Raw genomic sequence first — 17,927 nt, forward strand, 5'->3', positions numbered from 1 at the left:
GCCGTGGCTCAAAAGATTTTTTTAAGACCCGTTGTCTGTTTATATGGCGCCTTCTTCTTCTATATAGTTTAGCAAGTGAAAGAGCATATAGGGTTGGCTATGAAATATTATATATATATATTTTTTAGATATATACAATATGTATATATTATTAAGAAATATTTTTATAATATTATGGTATCTTGATAAAGTTATGATTGACAGCCCTTTTATTCGGTTAAGTATGGCACAGTCTGTTCCACCCGATTGCAGTTAAGTTATTGTCATCTACTGCCTTATCCTGCAGTCGGTGCCCCTCGGCCAACAACCATTGCCTGAGCTTTTTCCCGCCTCGCTTTGCGGCAAACCCGAAAACCGCGAGCCAACAGCAGCAGCAGCAGAGAGTGCCGCAGCACATAAACCAAAATCTTTCGCAGGAACAGAAACGAAGCAAAATTAATGAAAATCACCCGCAAGCATATACAGGCACACGCCCTCTTCTCACATACACGAACAACCACGCACACACATGCACACTCACACTCATACTCGCAAAGCGAGACAATTAAAACGGCAGCCACAAACGTCCTTGCGGTGCACGCCAATGAGTGACTGCCACCGGGACGAACTGCCGCCAGGACGAAATGCCGAAAGCCGACAGTCGAGAAGCGAGAAGCGAGAAGCAGTTCTGGCACATTTGTCTTCCACGAATTTCACTTTCGCACTCATTAATTAAGATAATTAGGCCTTTTCGACGCCTTCAGAGTTCAACCTGGCAAATGGCACCCAACAAACGTAACACCAGCCGCACGAAGGACTCACTCGAAGGACGACGTCGTCGCATATTAAGCGACAGTTCGAAGCTCAAGCAGCGGCGCCTGTAATAGTCTTAGACCCGAACTGCAATTTTGAATGGTTTTGCGAGGGCACTCGAAGGCTTTAATGAGTGGCTTTAGCACACGGTTCGCCTTTTTTTTACGTGGGACTCGAGCACACACACACACGTACACACACTTACACAAGTTTCAACTCAACTTGCGTGTCGACCAAGCACTTGACTTTGGCTAATGCAGTTGTGTTAGTGAGCATCTTAGGAACGAGCAGCACTGAAAATAAAACTGTGTTAAATTGAAAAAAATAAATAAATAAATAAAAATTTAAAAAAAATGGATATATACATTTATAATTAGTAAATAAAATATAACTTAAAAATATACATATATTGTTAATGATAAGGCTTTACATTATACAATATACATATATAATATACATATATATAAAATCATTTTAATACTAAAAGTTAGAACACACAAAATATTCGAGTATTGTTATAATATACAAATCAAAAATACAAAAATTTATCATTAGTAATACAGTCGACTCTCGTTATTTCGAAATTCAAGGGACTCTTAAACTATTTCGAATTGTCGAGTGTTTAACCATATGAGTACGAATTACCGCGTCTTAGCAATGATTTTTTGTTCGAATTACTGAGTGATAACTTTGAATTAATGAGAGGTTCGAAATATCGCAGGTTTGAAATAACAAGAGTCGACTGTATTATATATTTTCTGACAAGAATTTATTGATTATAGATTTGAAAAATATATATTTATATTTTCATGTATATGCATACATATATATAATTCATTATATAATTTCATTGAAAATAATTTCATAATTGAATATAAATACATATCTTAGATAACAAATAAAAAGAGGATTACGCTGCAATAAAATGATTTTAAGAGCCAATAAAAATATAATTAAGTTATGAACCTAATGTGATTTGCAATTAAAATTTACTTACTTACTAAAAATAAATATATATTACATATAACATTATGCCACACATTTAACGAATCAAAACAAATCAGATTCAAAGAGAAATCAAGTGCGAAACTCAAAACATTTTAGATACATTACTAGTAATAAAATAAAATATCAAGTAAACAAAATAACATTACTCTCAGCCCTTTTATTTAAAGGCTCTCATGTTTGGTAAATCGAAATATAAAGCAGATATATGGAATAATATTTTATAAATAAGCATTATTATGAACTGGCGATATTAAAATGAAATATTTGTTCATAAAGCATACAATTTCTTAAGCTTAAAAAGAACAATAAAAAAAATATTATTAAAGATACAGACTAAAAAAATAATAAAAATAGATGAAGAACCAATCTAAGTTGGATAAACGTACCGAAAACAACGATGAATTTATATTTTCTCATACAACAGGCAATTGCGACAATTCCTGCAACTAATTGAGATTTGCATGATCCTTGTTAAGGTTTCCCCGTCTAGCGGAAAGAATAATTGGGCAATGCTTAAATTATGTGCTGCATAGCTGTTATGGTCTCAGCCATCTTTTGTGGCAATGTGCTAATATTTTTAGATCCGTTTTGTGCTCCGTGCTTCGTGCTTCGTGCTCGGCGCTGTGCCGATGAGTGTACAGGCATTGCGTATACGCCCGCTAGTCCCTCGTTAATTGCAATGCTTGTCATTTGCCTGTCAATTTGCATTTAAATTACAAAATTTAAATGCTTTGGGTGTTGTTGTTTTTTTGTTGCTGCTGATGCTAAGTGCGTTGAGCATTCTACACACTTTATGACCAGCAGGAGGCGGCTGATATTAAAGGCGGCAGGAACAGCGCATTCGTCAAAGCGACCAGAGCCATTGGCTCTTAGTCACTTGGAATGCCAGAGATACTTTGACAGATGTCATTGCGAGTCGTGCTCTCCAACACAAACACACACACACACACACGAACACACTCAGACAAGACTCAGCCTTAACCCAATCTTTTGTTTACGCTGCCACATTGGCCGCTGCCTGGCTAATTCTCAATGAGCACGGCCTAGCTGGAACAATGTTTTTCGGCTAATTTTGTTGCAAATTGCTCGACTGTAAAAAAGAGGAACGAAATGGCCCAGCCTCACGGCCACGCGCCACACGGTCACAGGGCCACACGGCCTGACCTCGAACTTTGCTCTCTGATGCGAAGGCGAGATGCTGGATGTTGGATGTTGGATGTTGGGCACTGTTTGCCGTTTAATTAAAGCAACGCCCACGCACCACGCCCTTATCAGGCGCCAGCACTCCCTTTTTCCACATCCTGTGCATGTTGACCTTATTATGTTAACTTTGTGTGTGCAGTGCATAAACTGTGATAAAAATCGCATATTCTACGCCACGCCGCTCGCCCCATTTTAAATGTCTATAATTTATGTTGGCCGTTAAACTGCTGCCTGCTTGGCTTGGCCTGGCTTTTGCTTTGGCTTTGGCTTTAGCTTTAGCTTTGGCTTACAACAATTTGATGGCATATAATTATTAGTTCGTATAATTTATGGCTTCATTTTAGCTTAAAAAGTTGCGCCAGCTGAGTCAATCCTGTATACACACAGATATACATATACATATATATGTGTTTGTATATGTCCGCTTTGCTGATTTATAACTAATTTCGCTGGAGTTTTTTACGAGCTATCAAAAGTGCAGCTGCTTTGAATTTTAATAAACATCACTGCCAAGCAATATGCAAGCGATTCAAATTGGCTTTGAGCTCTCAACCATAATTCACTAAAAGCTCATCCTTAATCGCTTTATGCAATTAGTTTCATAAAATGTTTAGTGTTTTTGTAAATTGAGGTTATGGTTGCAGTTAATATTTTGCTGAAATTAAAAACGTTTTATTTCCGTGTATTTTGAGCTACAGATTAGCTGCAGGTAAGACCACATGAGCTGCCAAATAAATAATTTATATTATTACGTGACAGTCGCCTGCTTTCCACATGCGCTGCGATTCCAATTTAATTTTTTGAAACTTATGAGAGATAAGTGGAAATGTATATAGTATTGTCTAAGCATTGGCAGTAAATTACTGAAGCCTTTAAGTAAAGAATATACATCAGTTAATAGATTTCTGTTCTTCAGAAACTATCCTCAGTCAAACAAAAGTCTACTATTATGTAAGATCAAGTATTTATTATAAATAAATATAATTAAATTTAATAAATAAAGTGGGAGACATTCTACGACAGCTCCCTCGAAGCTGCCTCTTTTATTTATTTACCAATATAATTCATTTACAATACATGCAAAGCAACGTTCAGACCGACTGCTTAAGCCTTTTCCACTATTAAATTAACCTTAAGTTATTCAATTGAATGGTGAAAAGATTTTCATTTGTCATAACTATGAGCCACAATTTTTACTTCATATTTCTACATACATAATGTAAGCAATATTTGTAAATTTTAAATACCTTGAAATATTTGGCTTTGTGTCTGCTTTGACTCGTCAAAAATGATTTTATTTGGCAATCCACAACTGCCCAATGGAGCAAACCACAATGAATTCCGTGCACAAAAACTATTTATTAATACATAATTTATTTACCTATTTAATAAATTAAACTCCAAAGACTTCGCTTCATTTCGAGTGGCGAAGCAAACCCTAAAATTTAACTGAAGAATGCTGAAAATGTTTTCTTGCGGGTATTCCGCAGCGCAAAGAGGGCTCTGGGTATGTATTTTGAAGGGCTGCGAGTGGGTCGCCCGCATGCAAATAATTGCATCAAAGTTTTACAGGAGCCGACCTCCTGCTGCCTCTTGGCCGCGTGGCTGTTTGGCCTCCTGCCCTGCTGGTCTCCTGATATCTGTTCACAGTGACACCAACTGCATTGCGGTTCGGGCGCGTCAAAAACTATTTGTTCGAGAATTTGTACTTGCTGTTAAGTTTTTCATGTTTTTGTTTTTGCATTTTGTTTTTTGTTTTTTTGTTTGTTGTTTTTGTTTCTGTGTGTGTCAACAAAACAAAGGGCCAAAGTGTCGGCCTCCTCTGTCTCAGGCAGTCGCCACTTGGCTGCTGGCCAACAATTGCGCAGCTCAGCACATAAACATATCCATTTTCCTTGGCCTGCCAACTAAGTCAAATACAAGACGTGACGAAGCCAACGAAATTTGACTTTAAGACACGACCCGCTGCAAACTCTGGCAACCCTGGCAAACAGTGTGCACAACAACACTAAGTATGCAAAACATGCTAATTTCAGTACGTTCTCTACTTCAAATAAGGCTTGAGCTAACTTTTAATTTATGCACCCAATTGACTTAAATTTCGCTTAGAATTATTTAATATATCTGGGAATATTTCATTAACATACTCCTAAATACATAAATACTTGAGCAAAACTTTCTAAATTAGATAAATGTACCAGAAAATTTGTTTCTACAGCAGTTCTAAGGTGCGTGTTACGTTTTATTTTGATTATTATTTATTTTTTTTTTTTATTAAATTGTTCATGCCTAATAAAAGTTTGCATAGGGGTAAAAGTTTTGCCATGTATTTATAACATGATGATGTAAACGAATGGTAAAAACGGCCAATATGGAAGTTATCTCCTGTTACGTAGTATAACGTAACTGTTGTGGATTAACAGCAAGCAGGCTAGCCAAAGGGGATGCGTGAAACAAAAGACTCTACTATTTGTTTTTAGAGCAAAGTGAGAGGGTGAGAAGAGATTTGTTTTTGTATATTACATATATAAATATAAATGTAAATAAAACTGAGATCACATTTAGACTGAAGTGTGTTTCGTCAGCTGTTACAAAAGTAATTCTTAGAATTGTTATTGAGTCTTTATAACAGTTTTCTTGAATGCCCATTTCTACCTTTGTTATAATTGCTCACTTTAGGCAAACCTATTCTGATTAATAAAGCAATCAGGTCATTTCTCTCTCCATTCGAAACGAAGTGGAAAGAGTGAGTGCGCAGCACGAAACATATTGAGTGAGTTGGAGTTGGAGTGCGCCACAAGTCTCAAAGCTTACTGCCTTCAGTAAAATAAAAATTAAAATGGAATGAAAAAGTTTTGCATGCATTAAAGACTTCGTATTTACTCGGCTCGGTCGCTTGATGCTCAAGTGAAAATAAAGCATGACGAAAATAGGCTGCGAACGCTCAAACGCAGTGATCACAGTTCTATACGCTATGCGTATACGTTTACTCTCTCTCTCTCTTTCTCTCTCTCTGCATGTGTGCGAACTTATCAACTCATTTAATTGCGCTCCCACTTCTTCACTTCGTTCTTGCTCGACTGTATATTCTGCCTTCGTGTCATATACGGGCGCACTCTTTGCCTTCAATGTCAGTCAACAAATTTTACTCACTGTTAGTTCAAACTCCTTTTTTTTAAATTCATGCAGCTCTCTAACGCACATAAGCTCATTAATCTAAATAATCAACAAAACTAAATTATTAGCACAAGTAAAAAAAAAAAATTATAAATAAATAAAAAAGTTCAGACAAGCATAAAGCATATCCATGATTTCCTATAGTGAGTGCGAAAAAATAAATTTATTGACAGGCTTAAACAAAAGCCTCAGTTATTTTTGTCCGTACATCGCTTGGGGCAAGTTGTTGCCATAACAAATCAATTTTCTATTATACATAAATATGTACAGATATTTTTGTTTGCCAGGATGAACTCACCAATAAGCTCGCCGGGATATAACTTTTTGTATTATGGATTTGAGCGCAACTATAACAAGACGCTTAAAATATAAAATATTTTAAAATTGCTGCGCACGGAAAATTGAAAAGTGTCCCAAGGCAATTCCCAAACAAGTGAAAACAAATTGGCTCTAAAATCAAGAAAAACAAGAGCAACAAAAAAAAAAAAAAACAAAAAACAAAAAAAGCAGCAAACGTAATAAAACTTTTTGAACCTCGAAGCTTCAAATACTTTAACAAGCTGAACTTGAAATCGAAATGAAAATCGAAATGGAAATCAAAATGGAAATGGAAATAAATCACGTTGAATATGACGCGTATAAAATCAAAGGCTTGCTCAGGTTGCGAAACTTCCTCTTCAACTGGCTGTGTAACAAGCCCCGATGTTTGCCTAATGCCGCTGCCAACATTGTCAACTGGAAACTCTAACAACTGCTAACTGCTAACTACTAACAAGCGGCAAATGGCAGCTACTGCCGCAACTTGAGCTCGTAAAGCTTCCGCCCAAGGACAAGTTTTAACAACGTCAGCCAAGGCAGGGCCTCCGTTGCCGGCGACAGCAACGGTGACGGTGATGTTGATGGAGACGGAGAAGGGGCTGAAGGAGTTGAGGGTCGGGCAATTTGATTTTTACGACCATCACTAACGAGTTGCAGTTGCAATGGCGCAGCCATTGAACGGGCTACGAACAAATAAATACAACGTGGCGTATGAGCGATATATGCCTAAAGAGGCAATCAGACCGCCCCCACGTACAACGCGAAGCCTGAACCATTTCGCATTCATGGCATTACACCTTAAATGCATTTTAAGCCCTTTAACTGAGCAGGTGACATCAATATTATACAAATCGACTTAAAGATACTATTCAAACCGTCTTCACAACAGGGCGTATGAGAAATAAATAGCCAAACAATATCCGGCTTAAACAGTGGATGTGAAATGCAATCTTATTCTCAAATTCGGTCCTAGATAGTTTCATGTAAGCAAGAAGAAAAAACTCGGTGTATACGGGTTATACTATGTACAATAGCATTTAACGTTGAACAATTATTCTATGAGGTACTTAAACAGCATAATATGACGGTGCGTATGAGTGATATTTTAGCCATGAATCTAATAGGCCAACAGGCTTAGTGCAATAGCTTATGAAGTGTATATAGCAAAGGTCTAGGAGGAGCCCGAATAGGAGAGCCCCTCAGCCCCGCCTGATCTCCACAGTTTGATTTCAGCATAAAACATAAATTATAAAATATAAAATATAAGATATAAAATATAAAATATAAAATATAAAATATAAAATATAAAATATAAAATATAAAATATAAAATATAAAATATAAAATATAAAATATAAAATATAAAATATAAAATATAAAATATAAAATATAAAATATAAAATATAAAATATAAAATATAAAATATAAAATATAAAATATAAAATATAAAATATAAAATATAAAATATAAAATATAAAATATAAAATATAAAATATAAAATATAAAATATAAAATATAAAATATAAAATATAAAATATAAAATATAAAGTATAAAGTATAAAATATAAAATATAAAATAATTAAAACAAAAATGCATTTTCTCTCATAAATCTCAATATCCTGATCATAAATATATACACTCCGCCTCCATCTGCCCTGTTACATACGCCAACCAAGTCAATATGCCTTGATTTCCCACTTTTAATGGATTCAGAGTATTTAAAAAAAGGTGAAGGCTCCAAGTAGGTAACAGCAGCAACAGCAACTGCGGCTGGCCAATCAAATCATTTTTTTTTAAATATTGCAATATATGTAACTTGAAAAAGAAACATTGCCAATTAAGAGAAATAAATAAATAAATAAATACTTAAAAATGAAATTTAAAAATGTACGCCAATTATTTTCATATGTATTAATGGGAAAAATATTTCAGACTTTATTTTCTTTACCCAAAATACTTACAATAATATTACGTGTTGGTGTTAGTTCAATATTGCTTTTATCAATATGCTAAGCACTTAAGAAAAACAAACAAAATAAGATTTTGTTAGCCTGGACAACAAGGACATTTGACAATTCCCCCGGCCATAAATCGTTGTAGAATTTAGAAATATGTTTTTTTTTTTTTTTTTGAGTTTTCTTTTGAAATTTGTTCTATCTATAACTGAGCAATCGAGGGCTTGTGTACAATGTACATATTTGCACACGATGGCAGCGCCAAAGGAAAACAATCAATAAAATTCTGTGAATTTTGCCATAATCTCCAAAATATAAAAAAAAAGAAAAAAAATAAGGAATGCAACAAAAATGTGGGGAAAGGGAAGCATCAAAAATCAATATGCTGCAATGCATAAAAGCTGGCGTAATTTTTGCACTAAGGCGATAAACGACAAGGCAAAGCTGGAAAAACTGCAAATTCAAAGGCTGCAGATACAATGCCTGCATGTCACACACATACACACAAACACACATATGTGTGTTTTCATGTGTGTGTGTGTGCCAAAAGTTGTGCATATGCTGGCAAGTGTTGCCAACGTTAAGCAAAAACAATTTATTTTTATGTGTCTATGTTTGAAATTAAAATTTGCATATGCCCCAAAGAGTCGCAGTCATTCTGCGGGCTGCCAGACTGACAGACCGGCCGACAGACACACAGACAGACAGCCTGACAGACTGACAGGAGCGAGCTCTGCTTCCTGGTCCCGATCTCAGTCTGAATTCTGTTTGTCTGAATCTGAGTAAATGTTGCTGCAATTCAAGTCAGTGCCGCAATCACAATTGGAGTCATGGCCGCAGCGAGTTTCAGTTGCAACCGCAGTGGAGACACGTCCCCAACTGCACATGTGACAACTGATGCGATGCGCTGATTTCCAAATCGGAGTCTGAAACGAATGCGGATGCAGCTACATGTCAGCAGCTCCTCAAGTGAGCGTTGCCAGCGATTGCAATCAATTCTATAAAAATCAATTTGACGAAAGCAAATGCATGGAAATCGCATCAAAAACTTTGCTCGACAACTCAGACGATTGCGGTTAGATGAAAATATTCCCGTCATTTCAATAAAATTAATCCAAATTGCTGACGAAGTGTGCGAAGTGAATAAAATATCAATGAGTTGCGAGTCTTGCTGTTGTATTTAAACAAACTTTGTTTTCGATTTTCATTGTCATGTTCGAAATATATTTATATATATGTCGGAGAATGAGTAGATATCGATTGGTAATATCGATAGTTATAAGCTGTGAGTGGCAATCAGGATTACTAAACTTCCCGATTGCTGAGTGTAGTCCGTGTCACGTAGTGTTATGAGGTGGCAACGGGTAGTATTGCCAGATTGTTAAGAGACGACGACGACTCGGGGCAGATGACTTGCATTTTTGAAAGGATGAACACACGTACACGGAATTCACGCAGCTCCAGCGTTAAGAGAAATATGTCGGCAAGAGCTGATAGAAAAGTGACGACTATTCCATCCGATGAAGAAATAGTTAACTACGAACAAGATAACGAAGACCCGACATATATATAGTTAATGTACTACATGCATATATGTCCGAGTTCGAGCAGAAGCTCGCTAAATTCTGGGATTTATGACCACATGCAGTCTTTGAGCGTGCTCGAATGATTTCAATAAGAGATAAACATTAGCACAGTCGGGAGGCACTTGAGCAGCAGCTTCGGCCGGGCCATAAGTCAGGCAGCGGCAGGTCTAGCCAACGGATCTGCTGTCATGCGAGCGATAAGGCCATTTGACAGAGGCACACGCAAAGCGCGCACAAGCCGACAAGTTGAGACGCGCACCGCAAGCCCCACAGCGGTGCAACATGTCTGCCGATAGCCGAACAGAGAGCAGCAACAAAAAAAAAAAAAAAAATGCCGCCACAGAGAGTGAATGGCACGACATATCGGCGAATGTTGGTGCCACTGGAAACGCTTCTTCTGCTCCAGCCACACGCCTGTCAATCCGGCCGCAAAAAGGGACTAGAAGATAACAATCGCAGTGTCCTTCTGCAGCAGCAGCAGTAACCGAATGCAAATCACAGGGATGCGAACGTGCCTAGTTGTGAATCCTTGCTCCTTGATCCGGCGTCCTAGACTTTTCAAAAGTTTTCGGCCCTCTATGTATTTCTACCCACCGAGAGTTTAAATTTATTGTTTATCCCGCTGATGCAAATTTAATCCTTTCTCCACGCACAGCAGTTCGTTTCGTGCTGCCACATTTGTTACTTACTTATCTTCAAATAATGTCCCAAATGACCAATTTGGAATACATTATACATTTACTGCGAACAATTTAATGAACAATTAGTTTACACAATTTATTCAAAGATTGTTAGATATTTACTAATGTTTATAGAACAATATTAATGAATTAATGCCATGTCAATATATCTTAAATTAAAGCCGCAACGCTGGATCAAAGTAAAGTTTTTTTTTTTTTTTGGTAATTTGCATTAACTGATTTTAATTCGGTAGAATCTGTAGCTCTGTGATGTTTAGATGCTGAGTTTGTGTTCTATCTAAGGCCAAATAAATCCAATTCCCAACTTGAGAATTCTTCGTTTATAGAAAAAAGAAAAGAAAGAACCAAAAGAACTTGGTCGCATCTCTCATTGATTTTTATTCAAAGTAAGCGCAGAGAATAGGAGCAGCGAGCATAATGAGAGCCACATTTCCGCTGTTCAATTTCAAATGCTGCCCTTGCAGATCCCAGTCAAATGCCGCTCTTATCATATATAACTACCTATGGTATATGAAGGCAAATTTATATAACAATCGGCAAATTCTTTTTTATAACTTTAACTATATAATAATAAAAACTTCAAGAATATAAAGTATTTTTGCAACAACTGAATTTAAAGCTGAGACGTTTTATTTAATATATGAGAAACTTGTCAACATATGAGCTGACATTAACAAAAACCTATGTTTGATGCTAAACTCATCAAAAATATATTGAAACTAAAATATTTGCTATTTGGAAGTTAATTAATTGGTACATCGCTCTATTTATCAAAGTAAAAAAGGGAATATTTAATACTCTGGACCACAGATTTCTTTAAATAGTTTTGTGATTTAGAAACGAATTTCAGATAGGGAAAAAACAAAGCAAACATATATATGTATATTTGTAAATTTACTAGGGTTACAAGCTTTATGCATTCTATTTTAATCAAACTTCAGAATAGCTTGAAAGACGCAAAGGCATGCTACTATCTTAAAGCAAAGGCTACTTGAAGTCATCCTTGCCCTAAGTCTCAACCATAACTCTGTAAAGTAATTCGTAGTATTGGCCTTTTTCAAGCTATCCTCAAGTTTGCCTAAAATCTTTTAAATAACAAATGCTGAGCTGTGAATTTAGTTTTATGCCAGTGGCAAACGTGACGAAATATAATTTTTTTTGCAAACAATTTGTTTGCTAATTTTGTTAATGTCCGTCAGACAAAGCAAAATTTATTCCTGTGCGAAGTAAACAAAAGAAGAAACAAAGTAAAGTGAAGCTTCGACTCGACGGCTTCGACGTCTTGGCATATGTATATTGATTGGTTATCCGTGAGAGATTGGCGACGTGCCTGTTCGTTCGCATTAGTGCAAATAGACATTTTGTGGCTGCCGCCCACATAAGGGGCCCAAATGCCCCGATAGCCAATTTTAATGACAACAGCGATTGAATGAAATTATCAATCTATGGGCCGTTGGCCGATGGCCGATGGCCGTTTGCTGTTGGGTCAGGCCCAAAAAGGCAACGCAATCAAATTGATTGTATTTACTTTGACACCAACGTCCACAAGCGGCGTCTCTGGCCTTCCGGCCCAACCACGAGCTCTGCCCGGACTCTGTGCCCATTTGACTTAAATACGGTTTTTAGCTCGTTAAGTGTAACTAACAAGTTTCCAATGCCCTGATGCTCTGTAGTCGGTCCTTTCGATGTCCTTATTGTTTGTTGTTTTTTTTTTTTTTTTTTTTTGCTTCGTAATGCCACACCCGAAATTTTGAGGGGCATATTGTTTGGGTTGGCGTATGTCAAGCGGCAGACATAAATTTTCGGCATTCGAGAACAGATTTCTGCTTTTCCCAAAACGATGCTGGGCAAATTAAGTTATCGAAGTTCAGTCATAAAAAAAAGGTTTGCTTTTTAAAGTATTTATTGGATTTTGAAGAGTATTTCGAGTATAGGAAACTGTATATAAAGAGTGGAAGATGTGTGAATGTAAGTGGATGATCTGTTGCTTAAAATATATTACTACGAAAAACAATTTTCCAATCATAGTCATTTCTGTGTAAAGTAGTTTGATTTACATATAATATAGTTAAATATTTTCATTTGTTATTTTGTAAAATATCATTAATGATACTGTCTTATTCACATATTTTGTATAATTATTATCAGAATATCAGTTAAGTCAGAATATGTGACTGCAACTAAGATCAGTAAATTGTTAGAATCGTTAGGAAAATATAGAAGAGTTTACAATGTTAGTTTCCTTCATTTAGCCAATTTTTAGTAACTTTCCTTAAGAGTCGCATTGCAGCTCATTAAAGATGTCGACTATGTTATATAGTCAAACGATTCAATTAATTTTTTCGGGTTACCTCAGACTGCGTAAAACTCTCAGTTTGATCACGAATTTTGCACAGGCAGGCCGTTGCGTCGTGAGCCTTTTAAAGGGCGGGAGGGAGATGAAGTAAGAACAAAATAATAAAATACATGCACAATAAATAAATAAAAAAGCATAAAATAATCATGTCACGTGCGAATTGATTGAATTTCAGTGACGCCATTTTGTTTCGAGCCGAACGAAGGCGCCACCGCTCTTGTCCTGGTGTTCCGGTGTCCCGGTGTCCTGTTGTCCTTTTACCAGCAGCCGCCCCAAAAATGGCCCATGTTGGGTTTCCTTTGCCCCTTTCGGTCGCTCGACTCAGCTCGACTCAGTCGTTTCATTTAATGGCCACAGACAAAAGGTATTTAATTTAATGCTCGCCACTTGGGCAGGTAATTTGAGCTATGAGCACACGCTACACTCGCAGAAAACTCGCTTCACTTCAGCGTCACAATGCGAGTTGGACGCAACAAAAAAATAGAAATCCGCTCCGAAATGCCAAGAATTCCAATACACATGCCCACATGCACACAATGCAACCAATCAACAAAAACCATGGCATAGATCGTGACGAAAATCTCTCAACCAATATGTGTGTATGTGTATATGTTTGTTTATGTCAGCCAGCATTCTGCATTTAGCTATTATTTTTGACAAATAACACACACACACACACGTACTATAATAATAACTAATAACTAAAAATATACTTATTTATTTATGACTAAAATGATTATTGTTAATTTTATCTTTCTTTCATTTTTGTAACTATGTGCATTTCTTATCCTCAAGAAAAATAAATTAATTATTTTATTTTATACCATATCTATATTACATAATTAATATATACCAAAAATTAATATATACAAATAAATATATAGTATAAACATAAGTATAATTATCCAAATATTTGCAAGTGTATTTTTGAATTCATTTTAATTCCCTTTTTATGATTATCTTACGATTTAGTACGAAAATTAGGTTTTTAAGGCAGCTAATACAGCTAATATAGCCACTCTGATTTAAGGGTATGGGTATAAAAACTCTGACTGCGCTTCACGCAAAAGACGTGGCTTTTTTTAAACGCAATTCGAAATCGTTTTTATGCGTTCGCCACGAGAAATCTGGCCAAAAACTGCCCCAGCTAAATTGTTAAAGTCAGCGAGCTCACAAAAACAAACACTTTTATGGCCACGCCCACACCCACAGCCCCACCCACGCCTACGTTCATGTCCACGCTCAGTGCAATGTCGCTTGCCGTCGACCCACTCAAATTCACAGCTACTGTCCAATTCAGTTCGGACTTTGCTTTCAAACTGCCATTGTTATTGTTTCACTTGCAATGAAGGTGTCATCATATTTTTTCAATTTCATGCAGATTTTTTATGTGTTTTTTGCTTGCGCTGAAAAATGTGCATTCGGTTAGGTTGTCGATGGCATCGGCATGGCCGAGTTACGTTAGATCTACAAAGAATTGTGACAAATTTTTAAAGTTAAAAAAAATTACAAAATTTTGATTTTGCTTTAACTCGAAATAGGCAGGAAAAATTTCCAAAATTATTATATATTTACTCAATTCCTTTATGCTTTAAATAGTTTCTGATATACCTGAGCGGCACTAGTGTAGCGTGCTCAGCCGCCTCTCTATGCGATTCGCAGAAAAGTCAGCAAAAATATGAGCGGGTGTTTGTTGAGAAAAAAATGCTTGTAGCTGCTTTATGGCATGAAAGGGGCCAAAGTGAAATCGGAGCACAAAATGCCCAGCAGCTGCGTGTGAAAGAGAAAGTATAGCACGCACACACACACTCGGAGAGACATACACACACGCACACACACTACTAAAGACGTATCGAAAAAGAGGAACACTTGCAGTAAAAGCACGAAAAACTCGTTACTCAAAGCGTTAGTTTTTCAATTATGGCGCGTAGATTAGTATTTGAAAGCAATTCAATGTGTGTGCGTGCGTGCGAGTGTGTGTGGGTGTGTGTGCATGTGTGCGGGCGTATGTGTTCGTAAATCTGCGGCAACTCCAAGCTCCAAAGGCCATTATTGGATTTTGGCTTGCTGCAGTGGCTTCGCGGCATTCTGCTACCGGACCATGCCCAAGGTGATGACAGAAAAACTTTCCGACAGCCTCACAATAACTTTGAATGCACAGAGGCAGAGAAGCGTGTAGCTGTGTGGGCGTGGCAGCAGAAACTTTACAGTTTCAATTTTGCCATTCAACTTGGACTGGTGACACGCTCGCCTGCCAATATCTCAGCTAGGCTGCTCGAGCACCTGCTAACTTCACAAAAATCACACATACGCAATGTTGTGCTGAAGCATTTACCGCATGCCAATCATGTGAAATAAATTGGATTAGCCTGATTGTAATTCGTAATTGAAGTATTCTATAAATGTCAGATATTTATAATTTTCTAGATTTATAGATCTCAAAATCGAGACGGGGTTTTAACCAAGCTCTGCTATTCGGACTTCCTTTAAAGCTGTGCTTGCTGTAGGGGTTTTTATTGTGGGCACTCTCTCCCACGAGCGCTGTGGCCACTGCAGTTGCAGTTGCAGTTGCATTCGTAGTCGCAATAATACGCTTAGCTGGGGCATTTTATTGTTCATTGAACGGGGCTTTCGTGTGAACTTCTAGGCGACGACAACTTATGCCATTTCCGTTTCCGCCGACCTGAGCTATAGCGCACTGGCTACAGCAACACAATGGGCGATGCCAAGGAGCGGAACACAATTGTGAGGTCATGTATGTGACAAACAATAAAGACGATAACTTAACGCACTGCGCGCAGCGAGAGAGTGCGAGATAGAGAGGGAGAGGGAGAGAGGAAAAGAGGGAGAGAAAGTTGTAGAGCGGCACGAGACAGAAACGGAAATGCCTCGTGTAGATACGTTTGCGCCATGTGTGAGAGTTTCCAACTGCGCGAGTGTGAACGTAAATGTGTGTGTGACTGCTTAAGTGTGTGTGTATTTGATTTCTTTAAGAATAAAATTAAGTTTGCGTTCGCCTCTTCCGCAAAATATGGCAAAAGTAAAGTTTATTTTGTTTAACGAAAATAAGGTTGCCGTCGTCATATGCCTTGACTTCCTTGGCTATAGGTGCGCCCGGAGCAGCACAACAGCAGCAACAGCAACGACAACAGCAGCAAAAACAACAATAACAAAGCGAAGCAGCAGCAGCTGCTGCTGTTGCCAGTTGCCAGTTGTCGGTTCGCAGTTGGTAGAATGGCGGCTCCAGCGACTTGGCGCAAAAGTTTTCTTTGTCCCGACACTTAAAAAGTCGTAAAATGCACATTCCGCATCAAAACCACAGTGGAAAATTATAACCACCTCGCTGGCAAGGGAAACCCAAACCTTTCCGACGTTACTCTATCAGATTTCTTGTTTTCTTTCAACTCCCTAACAGTCATTTTTACTTTGATATATAATTTCGGCACAAGCAAATGAACTTGGTAAATAAACGAGGTAACATCTTTAACATTTTAATTGGTACAAAATATGACAAAAAACTTCCATGATGATGAAGATGATATACATTTGCATGTGTGTCTTTTCCATTGTTTACTTTACTGAAACATATCAACGAATATGAATAGCTGTTGTAATATTTGGCCAAAATAATTGGAAGACAAACTCGATTATAAATAAATCCCCTTTTTACATAATAGGGTTGACTTTAAATCATTTAAAAGTACAAATTCGATGCATAGATTCTCCACTATAAGTAAAAAATAAAGCAAAATCAATAAATTTGGAAAAATGTTTTTTATCCTTATAAAACTAACGAACGCTGCTAGGTAAAACTATTTTATTTATTTTAAATATTTGTAGAAAATAATCTATTGATGAAGCAGAGAAACGGAAAAATACGGACGTATTTGACGTGTGTCAATGTATGTAAGAGTTTTGTCTGTTACATGAATTGGCATTGAGGGAAAACAGAATCAAGCATATATCATTCAAGTTAAATCAACATATCAATGTCCCAGACACAGAATCAAATGCAAATGTGAGTGAGTAGTAGATCAGTAGAGATTAAATTGCTTCAAATTTGGGGCTTATACAGTTCAGCAGGCAGCTAGATTTTCAGACTCTCCTAATTGTCTCTGAGAACAAATCAGACTACTGCTGATCTGAATTTGAGAGATACAGAAAGGGAGAGTTAACACTGCGAGTAAAATGACCTTCCCGCTTGCACGCTTGATGTCCGTCAAACCCCGAAGCCTAATTGAGCGTGGGGGAGAGAGAGAGCAAGATACCCGAACAAATACGAAGTTGATTTTGACCAGCCGCAGAAACTTTGTTCTCTTCTGATTACACCCCCCATTAAAGATTTAAGTGTTTGTGACACGAAACACCTCTAACAAGCATTTCTAATCTCCTCCTGCAATCCTCTTATACAAAGTAATTTAATTCAATTGAGTAAAATTTGGGTAGCTTCAACAGCAACGTTGAGACTGTTTAGAAAAGTGAAAGATATAAATTTGTATTTATCTTCAATTAAAGCAACTTCAGTGACTTTATGGCACAGCAAAGAAATAATTCAACAGAGAATATGTTCAACAGAACTTGTCAAGAATAAAGTTTGCAACTTGAGTTACTTAAAGGTGGGTCAGATTGCTAATTTCGTGATGGCTCTCGTGCTGAACTGTAAACAACAAAACATAATTCAGAAATTACATCAAAATGCGCATTGGGGCTGCTTTATACCCCCAGCGAACGGGGCGGCGCATCACCTGTTGATGCCACCTGATGACGCTCCACACTCCAAAACCAGCGAAATAAAAGTTTTGTACTTTTCCTCTTTTAAACCGCGACTCGG

Source organism: Drosophila mojavensis, unplaced genomic scaffold (assembly GCF_018153725.1).
Source record: "Drosophila mojavensis isolate 15081-1352.22 unplaced genomic scaffold, ASM1815372v1 contig_277, whole genome shotgun sequence".
Lineage (NCBI taxonomy): Eukaryota > Metazoa > Arthropoda > Insecta > Diptera > Drosophilidae > Drosophila > Drosophila mojavensis.